General features: G+C 38.3%; 1 protein-coding gene and 1 pseudogene across 4 annotated transcripts in view; one reads left to right on the top strand and one right to left on the bottom strand.

Moving 5' to 3' along the window:
- Positions 1-19,701, bottom strand: part of CDK7 (cyclin dependent kinase 7) — a 92,629-nt gene that overhangs the window by 13,526 nt on the left and 59,402 nt on the right. The gene's annotated exons all lie outside the window — the stretch shown is intronic.
- Positions 3,892-19,701, top strand: part of LOC143646388 (neo-calmodulin pseudogene) — a 32,294-nt pseudogene continuing 16,484 nt past the window's right edge.

Raw genomic sequence — 19,701 nt, 5'->3', positions numbered from 1 at the left:
CTCTCTTTCTATAAATATTACATGGTAATACTCTTTAATACCTTTTGGGAATATTACTATATTAATAGCATCACAAAATTATGTCAAAGAATATTCATTACATTGTTAGCAGTTATAATAGAACTATTATCTAATTATGATCTAGTCAAAAGCAAAGATGTGGCTATACAAATACTGCTTACTTAAACAGATGCAATATTAAGGTAAAAACAATATGAAGCCATTTATAATTGTGTTAAAGATGAAGCAAGGGGGATGCAAAGGTAGTTCAGCAGTAGAATTCTCGCCTGCCATGCAGAGGACCCAGGTTCAATTCCCAGTCCATGCATCTCCCAAAAAACAAACAGATAAGCGAAACAAACAAAGAAAAATTCAACAAATGGTTCTGCAAATAACAGGATACTCACATGGAAAAAATAATAAAATGTGATCCTGCCATACAGCATACAAAAAAAATGATGCTAGGAAGGATTTGGGATTATTTAACAATACCAAAATTCAAAATGTGAAAACAAAATTACAAAAACTAGAAAGGTTCTTTTAGGAAATATATATGCATATTATACATAATTCCAAAATTGATTGAGATGGTTAAACTCCAGTTGATTGATAGGCAAAGGAATGAACTGACAGTTCACAAAAGAGGGGATTATGCATGGTTAGCAAACATGGAAAAATATTCAACTATAATAGAAAACAATCATAAATTATGATATCAAATTAGCAAAGATCAGAAAAAATTATGTGAGTGCTAGGAAATGGGATAAAACATACTTTCCATGGTGGTGGTTCTAGTTTGCTAGCTGCCAGCATGCAGTATACAAGAAATGGAATGGCTCTTAAAGGGGGCAATTTAATAAGTTGCAAGTTTACAGTTCTATGGCCATGAAAATGTCCCAATTAAAGAAAGTCTATAAAAATGTCCAAAGTAAGGCACCAACAAGAGGTTATCTTCACTCAAGAAAGGCCGATGAAGTTCAGGGTGTCTCTCTGAACTGGAAAGGCACATAGCAAACACGGCAATGTCTGCTAACTTCCTCTCTAGGCTTCTTGCTTCGTGAAGTTCCCCAGGGAACATGCTCCTTTATCTCCAAAGGTCTCTGGCAGCGTGGGCTCTTTTTCATGGCTCTCAGAATTTCTAAAAAGGGACTCTCTCCAAAATGTTTCCTCTTTTTAAGTAAACTAATCAAGACCACCTGGAATGGGTAGTCACATCTCCCTCTAATCCAAGGTTAATACCCACAATTGAGCGAGTCACATCTCCCTGGAGATAATCTAATTAAGTTTCCACCCAGCAATAATGAATGAGGATTAAAGGACATTTTCTGGGGTACACCACAGATTCAAACCCACACAGTGGTGATAAATATATGTGTTTACACAACTTTGGGAAAAACAGTTTGACGATTGTAACATTAACATTAAAAATGTTTGTCCTTTGCAATAATTCTTCTTTTGAAATTCTGCCTTAAATATTTCTAAAATATAAAGAAAACGTATAAGGATGGTCATCAAAAGAGTGTTACAGTATAATGAGATTCTCTAGTCAGCTCAAGTGTCTACCAGTAGGGAAATGAGAAAGATACTGTGTTAAATCCACATTGTAAAATAGTCATAGACTATAAAATACTGTTTGAGAATTTTAATAGTAGAATAAAATGTATGAGAATAAAAAAATTAAGATACAAAAAAAACGTAGCACAAGAACACTAAAAATGCATTAAAATGAGTAAAATAATTTAAATTACTGTATAGCAATATAATTAGATTGCGAAAGTGCTGTTATGTTAAATTGTATGTACATATAAATTTTATGCATGTGTATAATACCTTATTGTATGTGATCATATCTGTGTTTAAAAATGGCAAATTAAAATTAAAGTGGTCAGGGGTTAAGGAAAATACAAATTCAACTTGGTGACAGAGGTATAAATTGATACAAACTTTAAGGGTAATTAAAAATAGACATGTATAGAATATGCTTTTTAAAAAAACTTTTTACACACCATACAGTCCATCCAAAGTATACAATCAGTGGCTCACAATATCATCATATAGTTGTGTATTCATCACCATAATCATAATACAAAGAAAAAATAACATACATCCCATACCGTTTACCCCTTCCTGTCATTGACCACGAGTATTGCAATCTACCCGATTTTTTTACCCCTGTCCTAGTTTGAAGCTATTATGTACCTGGGAAAAGCCATGTCCTTTAACCCTCATCCAAAAATGCTGGGTGGGATCTTTTTGATTGCTTCCATGAAGATGTGACCCACCCAATTGTGGGTGGTAGCATTTGATTAGATGGTTTCCATGGTGATGAGTCTCCACCTGTTCAAGGTGGGGTTGCTTACTGGAGCCCTTTAAGAGGGAACCATTTTGGGAAAGGCTCAGAATGGATAGAGTCCACACAGTCAGAGACCTTTGGAACAGAAGGAAAATGCCCCTGGGGAAGCCTTATGAAATGAAAAGAAAGCTAGGAGATGCTAGAGCATGTTTTTTTGTGTGTGTATTTTTGGTTCTTTTTGAATGGGCAGGCACCAGGTAGAGCATGCTGTTTAATCCAGCAATTTCATTTCTGGAAGTTTATCCTCAGGGTAAAAAAATACCATGGTTGTAAACAGTGATTAACTAAAAGAAGTCCATTACCATGTGTGCTGATTTGACTCTGTGATGGACTCCAGAAAAGCCGTTGCTGTTAATCCTCATTCAGTATTGCTGGCTGGGAGCATTTTGATTGTTCCCATGGAGATGTGACCCACCCAGTTATGGGTGGTAACTTTTGGTCAGGTAGCTTCCATGGAGTTGTAACTCCACTCATTAATCCTTTAAAAGAGGAAACATTTTGGAGAGAGTCCCTTTTTTAGAGCCACGAGAAAGCCACACACAGAATGCCACAGAAGCATAGAGCAAAGGGTCCACCAGGCAGTGACTCTTGGAGATAAAAAAAGGAAAACGCCTCCTTAGGAGCTTCATAAAACCAAGAAGCCAGGAGAGAAAACTGAGAGACTTCACCATGTGCGCTTCCAGCTGAGAGAAAAGCCTGGACTTTATTGGCCTTTTTTGAGTGAAGGTAACGTCTTGTTGGTGACTTAATTTGGACATTTTTATAGACTTGCTTTAATTGGGGCATTTCCTCAGCCTTAGAACTGTAAACTAGCAACTTATTCAATTTCCCTTTTAAAAAGCCATTCCGTTTCTGGTATATTGCGTTTCAGCAGCAGTCAAACTACAACACTATGTAATAGTAGAATATTAGAATTAAATTATGGAGCATCAATATAACGAAAAGGAAGCAACCATTAAGGATATTGTAGGAAAATATTTAATGACATGGAAGTATTCAATATTTTGTTCTGTGAATTGGAAGATTTGCAATTCCATGTGTAAGGATGATCCTGTTTTTAAAATATATAAAACACTGGATTAATATATACCAAAATGTTAAAATGGTTCTCTCTGGATTGTGGGATACAAGGGAATTTTTACTTCCTTTCCTTTGTTTGTTTTTGAATTTCTACCATGAGTTATATTTACAATGCTTTATAAAAATAAGAAAGGTTTTTAAAACTAACATGCTGAAAGTGATATCATTAGAAGTTAGTTCCATAGATTTATTCCTATTCCTTTTTACTTACCAAGTATTTAAATAGCATATATTGCCTTTATAATTGGAGAAATTAAACTTTATTTTTTTTTAAAAATTAGTCTAAAGAACTAGATACAGTTTTCTGATATCTCAAAACCACTACAGGTCTGAGTGGACCTGTAGCGCTGAGTGGTTGTATGAGAGCAGGAGCCCTTGCAGCATAGCTCACCAGCCAACTGAAGAAGACAAAGCATCTTTTTAATTATGTGATAGGAATGGTTATAGAACCACCACAATAGAGGAATTAGGAATTGTAATGAAGTCTCTTGGGCAGAGTTCCATGGAAGAAGAATTACAAAATATGATTAATGAAGTAGAGACTGATGGCAATGGCAAAAGTTGACTTCCCAGAATGTGACAATGATGGCAAGAGAAATGAAAGACACACAGTGAAGAAGAAATTAGAGAAGTATTTCCTATTTTTGGTAAAGAGAGCAACATCTATATTAGTGCACCAAGACCTCATAATGACAAATCCTGGAGAGAAGTTAACAGATAAAAAGGTCAATGAAATAATCAGGGAAGCAGATATTGATGGAGATGGTCAAATAAATTATGTACAGTTTGTATAAATGATAGCAGCCAAAAGATTACTTGTTTTGTTTGTAAGTTATACAGAAAAGATTTCTTCCCTTATTGTTATATTTTTCTATGCTTTATCTTACTGCCCATCCTTAAACTTTTAAACTTTATTTTAGAAAACTGGTCAATTAACAGACTGCATGTAGCTTACACTGCATACAACTAAACTCTTACTTAGATGGGGTTTGGTCAAATGAGGGAACACTGGAGTTTTGCCATTTTTGAAGGTAGATTTTTTGACATTCTCAGCCTGTTGATGACGTATTGAAGTATGGGGTTGTAACTTTGCATGAACTATGTACAGTTAACATTATATGAAGTTGTACTATTTGCACAATGATATGTTATCCAGGCATTCATGCACTATTTTCTTGTACTGCTGGCACAGAAATATTTTTTCAATTTTTACTTGCTTTTCAAAGTTTGTTTAGCCACGTACTTGCCTAAAATGCAGTCTTAGTTGTATATTTGTTTTCAAATTAAAATTAAAATTTATCCCCATGAAATAAATAAATGGACAGTATATCCAGGAGTAAATGGACACCAATTTGTGGAATGAAATATAATTATAAGGAAAATTTATTCTAACCATGTGAAGATTTTTGAATATTGATTTAACAACCTCTGTCCTACTTACCTATGCCTCTTTATCAGCTAATGTAAATTGTCTTTGCAACAAGTCTGAGAGAAATATTCTTCAAATATTAGGAGTACGAGAGACTGATATTTAACACCTTTAATCATAAAAGCACTCTCAGGATGAATGGATAAATAAAATGTGGTATGTTCATACAATGGGGTATTATTCATCAATAAGAAGGAATGAAGTCCTGAAGCTCACAACAACATGGATGAACCTTGAGGACATTATATTAAGTGAAATAAGTCAGACACAAAAGGACAAATATTGTATGATCTCATTAATATGAACTAATTATAATATGTAAACTCAGACATAAACTATAGAATGGGGAGCGATTATTTAATACATGTAGAATATTTAGGTAGAACCTAAATGTTTGGAAATGGATAGAAGTGATGGTAGCACATTATTGTGAGATTAACAATGCTGAATGGTGTTTGAATGTGATGGAAAGGGGAAGTTAAGAGTCGTGTGTCATCAGAAGTAAAGTTGGAGGTTAAAACATGGGAATGCACAATGGTGGATCTTGTGATAGACAATGTGATTAACTGTACAAATATAAAAAAGTTTTCATGAACTAGAACAAATGTATGACACTATTACAAGGAGTTAATAATAGGGTATATGTGGGGAAAATATACCTATTATAAACTATGGACTATGGTTAATAATAATATATTAATACTCTTTCATCAATAGTAACAAATTATTACACCAATAGTACAGGTCAATAATGGGTGGTGGGATAAGGGGTATGGGAGGATTTGAGTTTTTCCTTTTTCCTTTTAGAGAATGTTCTAGAATTGATCATGGGGTTGTATGCACAACTATATGATGATACTGTGAGCCAGTGATTGTATACTTCAGATGGTTTGTATGTATGTGAATATATCTCACTAAAACTGCATTTTTAAAAATTTGTATTAATAAAACCAATCAACATACAATATGAACATTCTTTTTTATCATATAGTTGTAAATTCATCATCATGATCATTTCTTAGAACATTTGCATCAATTCAGAAAAAGAAATCAAAAGGAAACAGAAAAAAAAATTCATACATACCATACCCTTTACCTCTCCCTTGCATTGATCACTAGCATTTCAATCTACTAAATTTATTCTGACATTTGTTCCCCCTATTGTTTATTTATTTTTAATTCATATGTGTTACTCATCTGCCCATAAGGTAGATAAAAGAAGCATCAGACACAAGGTTTTCACAATCATACAGTCACATTGTGAAAGCTATATCATTATACAATCATCTTCAAGAAATGGCTACTAGAACACAGCTCTACATTTTCAGGCTGTTCCCTCCAGCCTCTCTGTTATGCCTTAACTAAAAAGGTGATGTCTATTTAATGCGTAAGAATAACCTCCAGGCTAACCTCTCAACTCTGTTTGGAATCTCTCAGCCATTGACAATTTTTTAAAAAATCTCATTTCTCTCTTCCCCCTTTTGGTTGAGACGGTTTTCTCAATCCCTTGATGCTGAGTCTCAGCTCATTCTAGGATTTCTGTCCCACATTGCCAGGAAGGTCCATACCCCTGGGAGTCATGTCCCACATAGAGAGGGGGAAGGCAGTGAGTTTGCTTGTCGTGTTGGCTGACAGAGAGAGGCCACATCTGAGTAATGAAAGAGGTTCTCCTGGGGGTGACTCTTAGGCCTAATTGTAAGTAGGCTTGACCTGTCCTTTGTGGGGTTAAGTTTCATATGAACAAACCCCAAGATTGGGGGCTCAGCTTATTGCGTTGGTTGCTTGAGAATATCAAGAATTTTCCACTTGGGAAAGTTGAATTTTCCCTCTTTCTTGCCATTCCCCCAAAGGGACATTGCAAATACTTTTTTATTCACTGTTCAAATCCTTCTGGGATTTATCAAGGCATCACTCTGGACAAACCTACAAATCTCATGCCCTACTCAAGGTTCCATGTACTTACGATGTTCAATTAAGCTGTCCACATAAGTTATAATCGAAAATGCACCAAATAAATATTTTTTGCTTTAGTCTCACACATAAGTTAAAATTTTAAAATATTACCATCTGTTTTCAACACCCTGCATTATCGACAGTCCTTTGTTCTTCCTCATGCAAAACATATTTAAATTTGTACATTTAGTCACTATCATTATAGACTCTTGGCATTCCTAGATTATACCATCTCAGTCTTTATCGTATGTCTTTCCTTCTGATAAAACTGCATTTTTTTTTTAAAAAAAGCACTGTCTTCTAAGGTGGGGAAGATGACAAAACATCAGAGTCTAAGGGGTGAGGACCTCTCCAAGGTGCTTTACTCTCAACTCATTGAACACTTACAGCATCCTATAAGGTGAATGTGATGGTCCAGGAAATGGAAGCTTAGAGATGTGTGGAAGCTCTCTTCTAGTTTAAGATCTAAGCCAAGATGAATTCAAGGGTTTATGCTCTTACCCACCACTTTATTTCATATAAATCAAGATTTAAATGTCAGATTGAAATCTATTGAGGTGATTCAAAAGTGGCACAAATACTGACTATCTAATCATGATGGACTTTACTAAAATTTCCTTATATCCTATGAAATTTTGAGAATTAAAGAAAACTTTTTAAAGTGAATGAACTATTAACTCATTTAATAATTTCAATGGCCCTATGAAGTAGTAGTAATATTTTTCCAATTTTACATATGAAGAACTCCATCTAACTAGCAATTTGTTCAAGTCACACAGCTAATAGGTGGAAACATGGGACTGCCTGTCAGGCTGGCACATGGGCACCAGACAAAGACTCTTCCCCATTTCTCTTTTCCTTCTCCCCTGCCATGATATACTTTAAAACATTTTTATTTATGAGATATAACATATATACAAAAACAAAGAAAAGAAAGAAAAAGCAATAATGTTCAAAGTACAGTTCAACAAGTAGTTACAGATTTCAGAATTAGTTATGGGTTACCATTTCACTATTTGAGATTTTTCTTCTAGCTGCTCCAAAACAATGGACGCTAGAAGAAATACCAATATAGTTATTCAACAGTCATACTCCTTTTTAAAATCCTATCTTCTCTGTTGTAACTCCTTCTCCCAATCTATAGAGATCTCTAGGCAATGCCCATTCTGACTTTTCCATGTTGAGAAGGGGTATCAACACTAAAGGATAAGAAGATGTAATTGGTTGGAGAGGCTGGTCCCTCTAGGTTTCAGGATTATTCTGGCCTAGGAAACCTTGGAAATCATAGGTTCCATGAAAGCAAATTTAGTGCATGAAACTTTTTTTAAAATATGAATATGACATGATAACATATCATGATAATATCACACATAAAAACCTAAATTTCATACAGAAAGGAAGAAATTCATTTGATCTGGATTTAGAAAATCATTATTACCAAAAACAGTGACACTTCTACATTTATACTTGCTTCACAAACTGGATATACCTTTTTTTTTCAGAATGAATGAAGATTTTATAGAGTCTCAGTTCAAACCCTAAGTGTTTTTCTGAGTTAACAGGAGTGATGTTGGTTCTAGTTTGCTAGCTGCCAGAATGCAATATTCCAGAAACAGAATGGCTTTGAAAAAGGGGAATTTAATAAGTTGCTAATTTATAGTTCTAAGGCCTAGAAAATGTCCCAATTAAAACAAGTCTATAGAAAAGTCCAAGCTAAGGCATCCAAGGAAAGATACCTTGACTCAAGAAGGCCAATGAGGTTCAGGGTTTCTCTCTCAAGTGTAAAGGCACATGGAAAACATGGTCAGTTTCTATCTCATCTGAAAACGCACATGGCAAACATGGTCAGGGTTTTTCTCTCACATGGCGAACACAGTCAGCATTTCTCTCTCATCTGCAAAGGCACATGATGAACACAACATCATCTGCTAGCTTTCTATCCTGGCTTCCTGTTTCATGGAGGTCCCCGGGAGGCACTTTCCTTCATCTCCAAGGGTCCTTGGCTGGTGGACTCTGCTTCTCAAGGCTATCATGTTCTCTGCTCTCTCTGAATCTCCCACTTTTCTCTGAAATGTTTCCTCTTTTATAGGATTCCAGTGAACTAATCAAAACCCACCCAAATGGGTGAGGACACAGCTGTATCTAATCAAGTTTAATACCCACCTTGATTGAGTCACATTTCCATGGAAATAATCCAATCAAGTTTCCAACCTATGATGCTGAATAGGGATTGAGAGAAATGGTTGCTCCCACAAGATTGCTTAGGATTAAATAAGGGCTATTCTGGGGTACATAAATCTTTTTTTTATGTACACATAAAAAAATAAATAAATCTTTTTTTTATGCACACAAACCATGGCAATTAGCATGAACTAACTGAAGCTTGCATAAGAGCCACCTCCAGAATAGCCTCTTGACTGTATTTTGAGCGCTCTTAGTCATTGATGATTTCTTTCATAACACTCCTTTTCCTTCTGGTAAGGAAGACATTGTCAATTCCACACTGCCAGGGCCAGACTCATCCCTGGGAGTCATGCCCCATGTTGTCAGGAAGACTTTCACCACTGAATATCATGTTCCATGTAGGAGGAAAGGTAAAGGCTTTCCTTGCAGAGTTGGGCTTAGAGCGAAAGAGATCACATTGGAGCAACAGTGGAGGTTTCCCCTTAATCCAGGTCCAAGAAGGTGGCTTAGTGAGGTTTGCAATTTAGTTCGTCCTCCAGAGCACCTAGTAAATAGCCAGGAACAGTACAGAACAACTGCTGGGGCCACATAAGTGACAGGACACACAGCGCACCCGTCTGGACAAGCTGGACTAGCTGCAATTCTGCCCAGAACTGTGACTCCCCCAAGCCGTGGAGGATGCCACCCCTCCCTGACAGGCTGGTTCACAGAAGGAAAGATACTTTACTAATCGCAAGGGGCTGAATCAACCATGCTCCAATTGTGGGATTAATTAACAAATTCTGACAGCTAAAAATAGACACCCAGTTCAACTGAACCTCGAGTAAAAGCTAAGGTTGCTGGTTTCTGCCACAGCACAGAGGGGGTAGGATTGACGGAAAAAGAAAACAACAACAATAGAGGTTTCTTCAGATATGACAGCATAAAATACTTGAAAAGTTCTGTGCCCTGAAGGAAAGGAGGGGGCACACAGGACCTAGAGTTACATAGAGCAACATACCAACCTTGCTCTTGATTGGCAAAGTGGAGGAATAGGGGTCCTGATATGAAAAGGATTTTTTTTCTTTTATTTTTGTGCCTGTGTTTCTATGGCTTGACTTGTCTTTGCATATAACTGCAAGGCTTCTGAGGTTTCGACTGCCACAGGCAAGGGCAGAATTAAAGTTGTCTGAGAGGCAAAGAGGCTGGTCAGGTGAAAGGAAGTAATTCCCTGGAGTTGTGCCTTCCCCAGGAGAGGGGTGGGGCCCAGCTCAGGTGGAATCCCTCCCTCAAGGAATTCACCCCAAGATATGGAAACTGAAGCAATTAAAGCCAGCCTATAACCACTCCTTTCTCTTGACCATGCCCTAGCAGGGAGAGTCTGCTGAAGTTAAAGTTTCCACAGGGCAGACAAGTGCCATATACTGGGCAGGATAGGAGAAACATGGAGTCTAGAAGCTCTATCAACCTTCTGGGTCTCATTACCAGGGAAAACTGATGCAAGCAACTCTTTAACTTCTGAGAGGAGGACAGTCTGGTCTGGCAAAATCTGACTGGAGTCTATAATACCTAAGTAGACCCCCCTAAAGGGAAAATGACACCATGCAGGCAGGGCAAGAAACAAGAAAACAAGAACTGAAAAATTCTGATCTGTTAAACAAAGCCTAAGCTAGAGGCCCAGAATAAGCTGAACTGAATGTCAAAGAACAGATAGACAAAAAGTTATCCAGCAAGAAAATGCTAGGTAAAAAAAGTAAAAACAATCTTCAGAATAAACTAACTAAGGAAACTGAATGTCTAGATACCAGCAAAAAATAATGAATCATGCTAAGAAAATTGAAGATATGGCCCTGTCAAAGGAGCAAACCAACAATTCAAATGAGATATAGGAGTTGAACTAATTAATTCAGAATGTTCGAACAGACATGAAAAACCCATCAAAAATCAAGTCAATGAATTGAAGGAGGATATAAAGAAGGTAAGGAATGAACAAAAAGAAGAAATCAACAGTCTGAAAAAACAAATAACAACTTATGGGAATGAAAGGCACAGTAGAAGAGATGAAAGAAACAATGGAAACCTACAATGTCAGTTTTCAAGATACAGAAGATAAGATTAGTGAACTGGAGGACAGGATATCTGAAATCCGACAAACAAAAGAAAATACAGGGAAAAGAATGGAAAAATATGAGCAGGGACTCAGGGAATTGAATGACAACATGAAGCACATGAATATACATGTTGTAGGTGTCCCAGAAGGAGAAAAGAAGGGAAAAGAAGGAGAAAAACTAATAAAGGAAATTATCATTGAAAATTTCCCAACCTCATGTTTAATTTAATTTACAGATCCAAGAATTGCAGCATACTCCAAACAGAATACATCCAAATAGACGTGCTACAAGACACATACTAATCAGAATGTTAGAGGTCAAAGAGAAGGAGAGAATCTTGAAAGCAGCAAGAGAAAAGTAATCCATCACATACATGGGAAGCCCATTAAGACTACACATAGATTTCTCAGCAGAAACCATGGAGATGGGAAGACAGTGGAATGATATATTTAAGTTAATAAAAGAGAAAAACTGCCAACCAAGAATTCTATATCCAGCAAAATTGTCATCAAAAATGAGGGAGAAATTAAAACATTTTCAGACAAAAAAATCACTGACAGAATTTGTGACCAAGCGACTGGCTCTGCAAGAAATACTCAAGGCAGCACTAGAGACAGATAGCAAAAGACAGAAGAGAGAGGTGTGGAGAAGAGTGTAAAAATGAAGATGATCAGTAAAGGGAAGAAGCAGAAAAATTAGATATCACATATAAAATCCAAAAGGTAAAAAAGGTAGAAGAAAGTACTACCTGTACTGTAATAACACTAAATGTTAATGGATTAAACTCCCCAATCAAAAGACATAGACTGGCAGAATGGATTAAAAAACAGGACCATCTATATGCTGTCTACAAGAAATCTTAAACCCAAGGATGAACATAGGTTGAAAGTGAAAGGTTAGGAAAAAATATTTCATGCAAACAACAATCAGCAGGAGTAGCTATACAAGAATCCAATAAATTAGACTTCAAATGTAAAACAGTTAGAAGACACAAAGAAGGATATTAAAGACTTCCAGGTCAAGATGGCGGCTTAACAATGTGTGCATTTTAGTTTGTCCTCCAGAACAACTACTAAATAACAAGAAACAGTACAGAACAGCTCCTGGAGCCACGATAGTGACCCGACACACAGTGTACCCCACTCTGGACCAGCTGGACCGGCTGCGAGCACCCCCTAGAACAGTGAGTTCCCAAAGCTGTGGCGGCCAGCATCCTTCCTGCACAGGCCACTTCCGAGAAGGGAAAGGAAAGGACTTTACCAACAGCAGGGATTGGGCAAAATCAAACGCCAATTGTGGAACTAATTAACAAATTCTGACTACTAAAAATAGGCCCCCAGCTTAGGTGAAACTGATCAAAGCAGAAGTTGCTCATTTTTGCTCCAGTGCCAAGGGGGCAGAACTGACAGAAAAAGGGGGGAAAGCAAAAAGAAGGAAACAGAGGTTTTTGTGGCTGTGTATCTACAAAGGCTTGACAGCCTCTGGATACAGCAGCAGGACTTTTCAGGCTGCAACTGCCCCAGGCATAGGCAGAAGTGAGCTCTTTTGGGGGCTTATCTGGAGCTTGTACCTTCCCCAGGGGAGGGGAGAAGCCCCACAGAGGTGGAATCCCTCCATCAAGGAATTCAGACACAAGGGCTTGGTAATTTGAAGCCATTAAAACCAGCCTACAACCTCTCCTCTGCCTCCACCAAGCCCCCAGCAGGGAGAGTCTGCCAAAGTTAAAGGTACCACATCATCTTATGCTGGTGGCACCAACAGTCAGACAAGTGCAACATACTGGGAAGGATAAGACAAACAGTGTCCAAAGACTTCACAGGAAAGTCTTTCAACCTGCTGGGTCTCACCCTCGGGGAAAACCGATGCAGGTGACTCTTTCCTCCTGATAGGAGGCCAGTTTGGTCTGGGAAAATCTGGCTGGGGTCTATAATATCTAAGTAGACCCCCTCCTAAGTGTGTGGGGGGGAAAGGCACCACACAAGCAGGGCAAGAAACAAGAAAACAAGAACTGAAAAATTCTCCTCTGTTAAACAAAACTTAAGTTAAAGGTCCAGATAAAGCTGAACGGAATGTCAAAGAACAGATAGACAACAAATTCATCCAGCAAGAAAACCCTAGGTAAAAGAAGTGAAAGCAATCTCCAGAATAAACTAATTAGGGTAATTAAATGCCTAGATGCCAGCAAAAAATAACAAATCACACTAGGAAAATTGAAGATATGGCCCAGTCAAAGGAACAAACCAACAATTCAAATGACATACAATTAATTCAGAATGTACGAACAGACATGGAAAACCTCATCAAAAACCAAATCAATGAATTGAGGGAGGATATAAAGAAGGCAAGGAAAGAACAAAAAGAAGAAACTGAAAGTCTGAAAAAACAAATCACAGAACTTATGGGAATGAAAGACACAGTAGAAGAGATGAAAAAAACAATGGAAACCTACAATGGTAGATTTCAAGAGATAGAACATAGGATTTCTGAACTGGAGGACGGAACATCTGAAATCCAACAAGAAACAGAAAATATAGGGAAAAAATGGAAAAATATGAGTAGGGACTCAAGGAATTGAAAGACAATATGAAGCACATGAATATACGTGTTGTGGGTGTCCCAGAAGGAGAAGAGAAGGGAAAAGGAGGAGAAAAACTGATGGAGGAAATTATCACTGAAAATTTCCCAACTCTTATGAAAGACTTAAAATTACAGATCCAAGAAGTACAGCGTACCCCAAAGAGAATAGATCCAAATAGACATACTCCAAGACATTTGCTAATCAGAATGTCAGCAGTCAAAGAGAAAGAGAGGATCTTGAAAGCAGCAAGAGAAAAGCAATCCATCACATACAAGGGAAGCCCAATAAGACTATACATAGATCTCTCAGCAGAAACCATGGAGGCGAGAAGACAGTGGGATAATATGTTTAAATCACTAAAAGAGAAAAACTGCCAACCAAGAATTCTATATCCAGCAAAATTGTCCTTCAAAAATGAGGGAGAAATTAAAACATTTTCAGACAAAAAATCACTGAGAGAATTTGTGACCAAGAGACCAGCTCTGCAAGAAATACTAAAGGGAACACTAGAGACAGATACGAAGACAGAAGAGAGAGGTGTGGAGAAGAGTGTAGAAAGGAAGACTATGAGTAAAGGTAAAAAGTAGGAAAATTAGACATGACATATAAAATCCAGAAGGCATAATGGTAGAAGAAAGTACTACCCATGCAGTAATAACACTGGATGTTAATGGATTAAATCTCCAATCAAAAGACATAGTCTGGCAGAATGGATTAAAAAACAGGACTCATCTATATGCTGTCTCTACTCAAAGGACATGAGGGCAAGGACACAAATGGACATTTACACACCAATGTTTATAGTAGCATTATTTACAATTACCAAGAGATGAAGCAGCCAAAATGTCCATCAACAGACGGTTGGCTGAACAAACTGTGGCATTTACATAAGATGGAATATTATGCAGCTGTAAGACAGAATAAAGTTATGAAGTATGTAACAACATGAATGGACCTTAAGGACATTATGCTGAGTATGATTAGCCAGAAACAAAAGGACAAATACTGTATGGTCTCACTGATATGAACTGACATTAGTGAATAAACTTGGAATATTTCCTTGGTAACAGAGACCATCAGGAGATAGAAATAGGGTAAGATATTGGGTAACTGGAGTTGAAGGGATACAGATTGTGCAACAGGACTGAATATAAAAACTCAGAAATGGACAGCACAATATTACCTAACTGTAATACAATTATGTTAAAACACTGAATGAAGCTGCATATGAGAATGATAGAGGGAGGAGGGCTGGAGCATAAATGAAGTCACAAAGAAAGATAGACGATTAAGATTGAGATGGTGTAATCTAGAAATGCCTAGAGTGTATAATGATAGTGACTAAATGTACAAATGTTAAAAATGTTTTTGCATGAGGAAGAACAAAGGAATGTCATTACTGCAGGGTGCTGAAAATAGATGGTAACTAATATTTTAAATTTTCAACTTATGTGTAAGACTAAAGCAAAAAATGTCTATTTGGTACAAATCTATACTTTGACTAGTGCACCTCCTAATATAACTTATGTAGATAGTTGATTGAACACCTTAAGTACATGGAACTTTGGGTAGGACATGAGATTTTGTTGGTTTGTCCAGGTGATGCCCTGATGAATCCCAGAGTGATTTGATCAGTGAGTGGAAAAGTATTTGCAAAGTCCCCTTCAGAGAATGGTGAGAACGGGGAAAAACTCAACTTCCCCAAGTTGAGTTATTGATATTCTCACAAGCAGTGTGGACAACCAAAGCTATAGGCTGAGTCCCCAGTCTTGGGGTTTGTTCATATGAAACTTAACCTCACAAAGGATAGGTCAAGCCTACTTAAAATTAGGCTAAAGGGTCTCCCCCAAGATAACCTCTTTTGTTGCTCAGATGTGGCCTCTCTCTCCAGCCAACACAGCAAGCAAACTCACCACCCTCCCCCTGTGTACATGGGACATGACTCCCAGGGGAGTGGACCTTCCTGGCAACGTGGGACAGAAATCCAGAATGAGCGGAGATTTAGCATCGTGGGCTTGAGAAAAACTCTAGAATGAGCTGAGACCCACCATCAAGGGATTGAGAAAATCTTCTCGACCAAAAGGGGGAAGAGTGAAATGAGACAAAGTGTCAATGGCTGAGAGATTCCAATCAGAGTCGAGACGTTATGCTGGAGGTTATTCTTACGCATTAAGTAGATACCACTTTGTTATTCAAGATGTAATGGAGAGGCTGGAGGGAACTGCCTGAAATGTAGAGCTGTGCTCCAGCAGCCATGTTTCTTGATGATGATTATATAATGATATAGCTTTCACAGAGTGACTGGGTGATTGTGAAAACTTTGTGTCTGATGCTCCTTTTATCTCCCTTGTCAACAGATGAGTAGAACATATGTAATAAAAACAAATAATGGAGGAACAAATGTTAAAATAAAATTAGTTCGAAATGCTAGCGATCAATGAAAGCGAGGGGTAAGGGGTATGGTATGTAAATTTTTAAATTTTGTTTCATTTTTCTGTTGTCTTTTTCTTTCTTTCTCTGAATTGATGCTAATCTTCTGGGAAATGATCATGATGAATATGCAACTATGTGATGATATAGTGAATTGCTGAGTGTATGTGTTAGGAATGTTTGTGTTTCTTTTAATTTTTTTTAATTAATAAAAAAATTTTAAAAATGGGTTTTTATGATTGGTTTTCTACTCTGACTGGACTCAAAGGCACTAAGGACTTTGATTCCCGTAATTAGAATGATACTGCCAATCCATAGGGTGAATTGGCAAAAGAGATAGTCAAAATATCATCTTTGGATTCTTCTAATGCTTTGCTTATGCAAAGCCAGGCTCTGGTGGATACTGGTTTTGACACTTTTACGGAGTTTGGTTGAACTAGGAGATATAGAGATGTTGGCTGGTTGTTGTTAGATACACTGAGTACATTAATGACTGAAAGGGATGGGCTTAAGGCTTCAAATGAGAAGCTTACGTGCCATCTGATAGATATAAACTTTATATGAGTGCTGTATTAGTTAGGGTTCTCTAGAGAAACAGAATCAACAGGGAACACTTGCAAATATAAAATTTATGAAAGTGTCTCACGTGACCGCAGGAATGCAGAGTCCAAAATCCACAGGGCAGGCTGCGAAGCCGATGACTCCAATGGATGGCCTGGATGAACTCCACAGGAGAGGCTCACCAGCCAAAGCAGGAATGCAACCTGTCTCCTCTGAGTCCTCCTTAAAAGGCTTCCCATGATTGGATTTAGCATCACTAATTGCAGAAGACACTCCCCTTTGGCTGATTACAAATGGAATCAGCTGTGGATGTAGCTGACGTGATCATGACCTAATCCTATGAAATGTCCTCATTGCAACAGACAGGCCAGCGCTTGCCCAATCAGATGAACAGGTACCACAACTTGGCCAAGTTGACACCTGTCCCTAACCATGACAAGTGCCCTGAAGGAAAACCTTAATTCCTGTAGCCATAGACTTGAGATCTCCAAAAATCAAGACTCAGAATATTATTGTTAGAATAGCACCTTTACAATGTAAACTGAAATCTGAATCATGCCTCGTGTCTGCCATTAAAGTGAGGGCATTGACTGGAAAGGAGTGGGACCCTGAAAAATGGGATGGTGACATACGGATTGATAATGATGTCGGTAGAGAGGTGGAAACCCTAAGTTATGCTGAGTCTTCTCTAAATAACCCTGTAATAGTCTTTTCTGAGGACACAGCTCCCCATTTACAGCCTGCCCTGAGGAGTTAGCCATCCACCCTTCACCTGAAGGGATTAGCCCTAGAATGATCAATCATGTTTCACCTGATGCAACGGCAAAGGAATGCCCTGAAGCATCCTAATTCTTTTCATGACCTACACCCACCACCCCTCATTTCTTCCAGATTTATAACTAAAGTCCTAAGAGGCCCTAAAAGGTGAGGTACAAAGTATCACCCATGAGGTACATTATACTCCAAAAGAACTGTGAGTTTTCCAATTCATACAGACAGAAATCAGGGGAGTATGTGTGGCAATGTATTTTTAAGGGTGGGGGATAATGGTGGGAGGAATGTAAAGATGGATCAGGCTGAATTTATTGACATGGGCCCACTTAGCAGACATTCTGCATTCAGTGTTATAGCTCAAGGGGTAAGAAAAGGCATCAAGAGTTTGGATGGTTGGTTGAACATGGTTCAAAAGGTGGATGGCATTACCTGAGGTTGAAATGCCAGAACTGCCCTGGTATAACGTAGTCCCAAAGGCTTAGAGAGACTGGAATGTTAGAGTGGATTTATCATGGAGAGCCTGCACTTACACCCCAGGAATGTCCAGAGGATGCACCCTTTACTGGAAATGTGAGAAATAAATTTGTGAGACTAGCGCCATCACCCCTGTAGAGCTCTGAATTTGCACTTCCTTGTAGGTCAGATGTTGCTATGGGAACTGCTGTCCCTTAAACACAATGGGGATGACTGGATCCTGAATTGGCAGAATTCAGCTGGCAGCATTTAATCACCAAATACAAGGTAGATGTGGCTATCATAATAGCAGACTCAAAGCAAGATTCAAAATAATTTGACTCACAGAGACATGCGGCATTGGCTAGTAAATCAAGGTGTACCTAGAAGTACAATAGATGGGCAGTCTACTAAATTCTTCTTTGAGCTGTATAAACAAAAGAGTTCTAGGTCAAGTGAACAGAAGTCTAACTTGAATTACAAAAACAGAGTCACAGCTCCTTAATCAATTTCCAAACTTGAGACAGTTTACAAACCCAGAGCCCCTTGAATGAAGTGGAGGCCAGGTCCCTTTCACAGAGGATCCTGTTACATTGCCACAAATTTATACTGTTAATCTTCCTCCAAGCCTTCCCCAAGGAGACTGATGGCCTTTTATCGGTGACTGTGCATTGGGGAAAAGGAAACGATTAGATATTTGGGGGATTATTAGACACTGGTTCAGAAGTGACTTTAATTCCAGGGGACCCAAAACGTCACACTGGTCCACCAATCAGAGTGGGGGGCTTATGGAGGTCAGATGATTGATGGAGTTTTACCTTAGGTCCATCTCACAGTGGGTGCTGTGGGCCCCCAGACCCATTCTGTAGTTATTTCCCCAGTTTGAGAATGTATAATTGGAATAGATGAGAAACTGGCAGAATCCCCACATTGGCTCTCTAACTCGTGCAATGAGGGCTATTATGGTGGCAAAGGCCAAGTGGAAGCAAATATAACTGCTCCTATCTAGCAAAATAGTAAATCAGAAGCAATACCAGATTCCTGCAGGGACTGCAGAGATTACTGCCACTCTTAAGAATTTGAACGATGCAGGGGTGGTGATTCCCCCACATCCCCATTCAACTCTCCTATTTGGCCTGTGCAAAAATCAGATGGGTCTTGGAGGATGACAGTGGATTATTGTAAGCTCAACCAGGTGGTGATTCCAATTGCAGCTGCTGTTTTGGATGTGGTATCATTGCTTGAGAAAATCAATACATCCTCTTGTACCTGGTATGGAGTTATTGATCTGTCAAATGCTTTTTTCTCAATAACTGTTAGTAAGGACCACCAGAAAGTTTGCTTTCAGCTGGCAAGGTTAGCAGCATATTTTCACTGTCCTACCTCAGGGGTATATCAATTCTCTAGCTCTGTCACAATCGTGTCCACAGGGACCTTGATCATTTCTCCCTCCCACAAGACATCGCACTGGTCCATCATATTGATGATATCAGGTTGATTGGACCTAGTGAGTAACAAGTAGCAACTACTCTAGACTTACTGGCAAGGCATTTGTGTGTCAGAGGATGGGAGATAAATTCAACAAAAATACAGGGGCCTTTCACCTCAGTGAAATTTCTAGGTGTCCAGTACTATGGGGCATGTTGAGATATCCCTTCTAAGGTGAAGATATTCCTTCTAAGCTACATCTGGCCCCTCCTATGACCTAAAAGGAGTTACAATGCCTAGTCGGTCTCTTTGGATTTTGATGACAACATATTCCTCATTTGGGTGTGCTACTCTGGCCCATTTATTGAGTCACCACAAAAGCTGCTAA

The sequence above is a fragment of the Tamandua tetradactyla genome, chromosome 9 (assembly GCF_023851605.1).
Source record: "Tamandua tetradactyla isolate mTamTet1 chromosome 9, mTamTet1.pri, whole genome shotgun sequence".
Taxonomy (NCBI): domain Eukaryota; kingdom Metazoa; phylum Chordata; class Mammalia; order Pilosa; family Myrmecophagidae; genus Tamandua; species Tamandua tetradactyla.
Note: the sequence above shows the minus strand (reverse complement) of the source record. Positions and strands in the feature narration are given on the sequence as shown.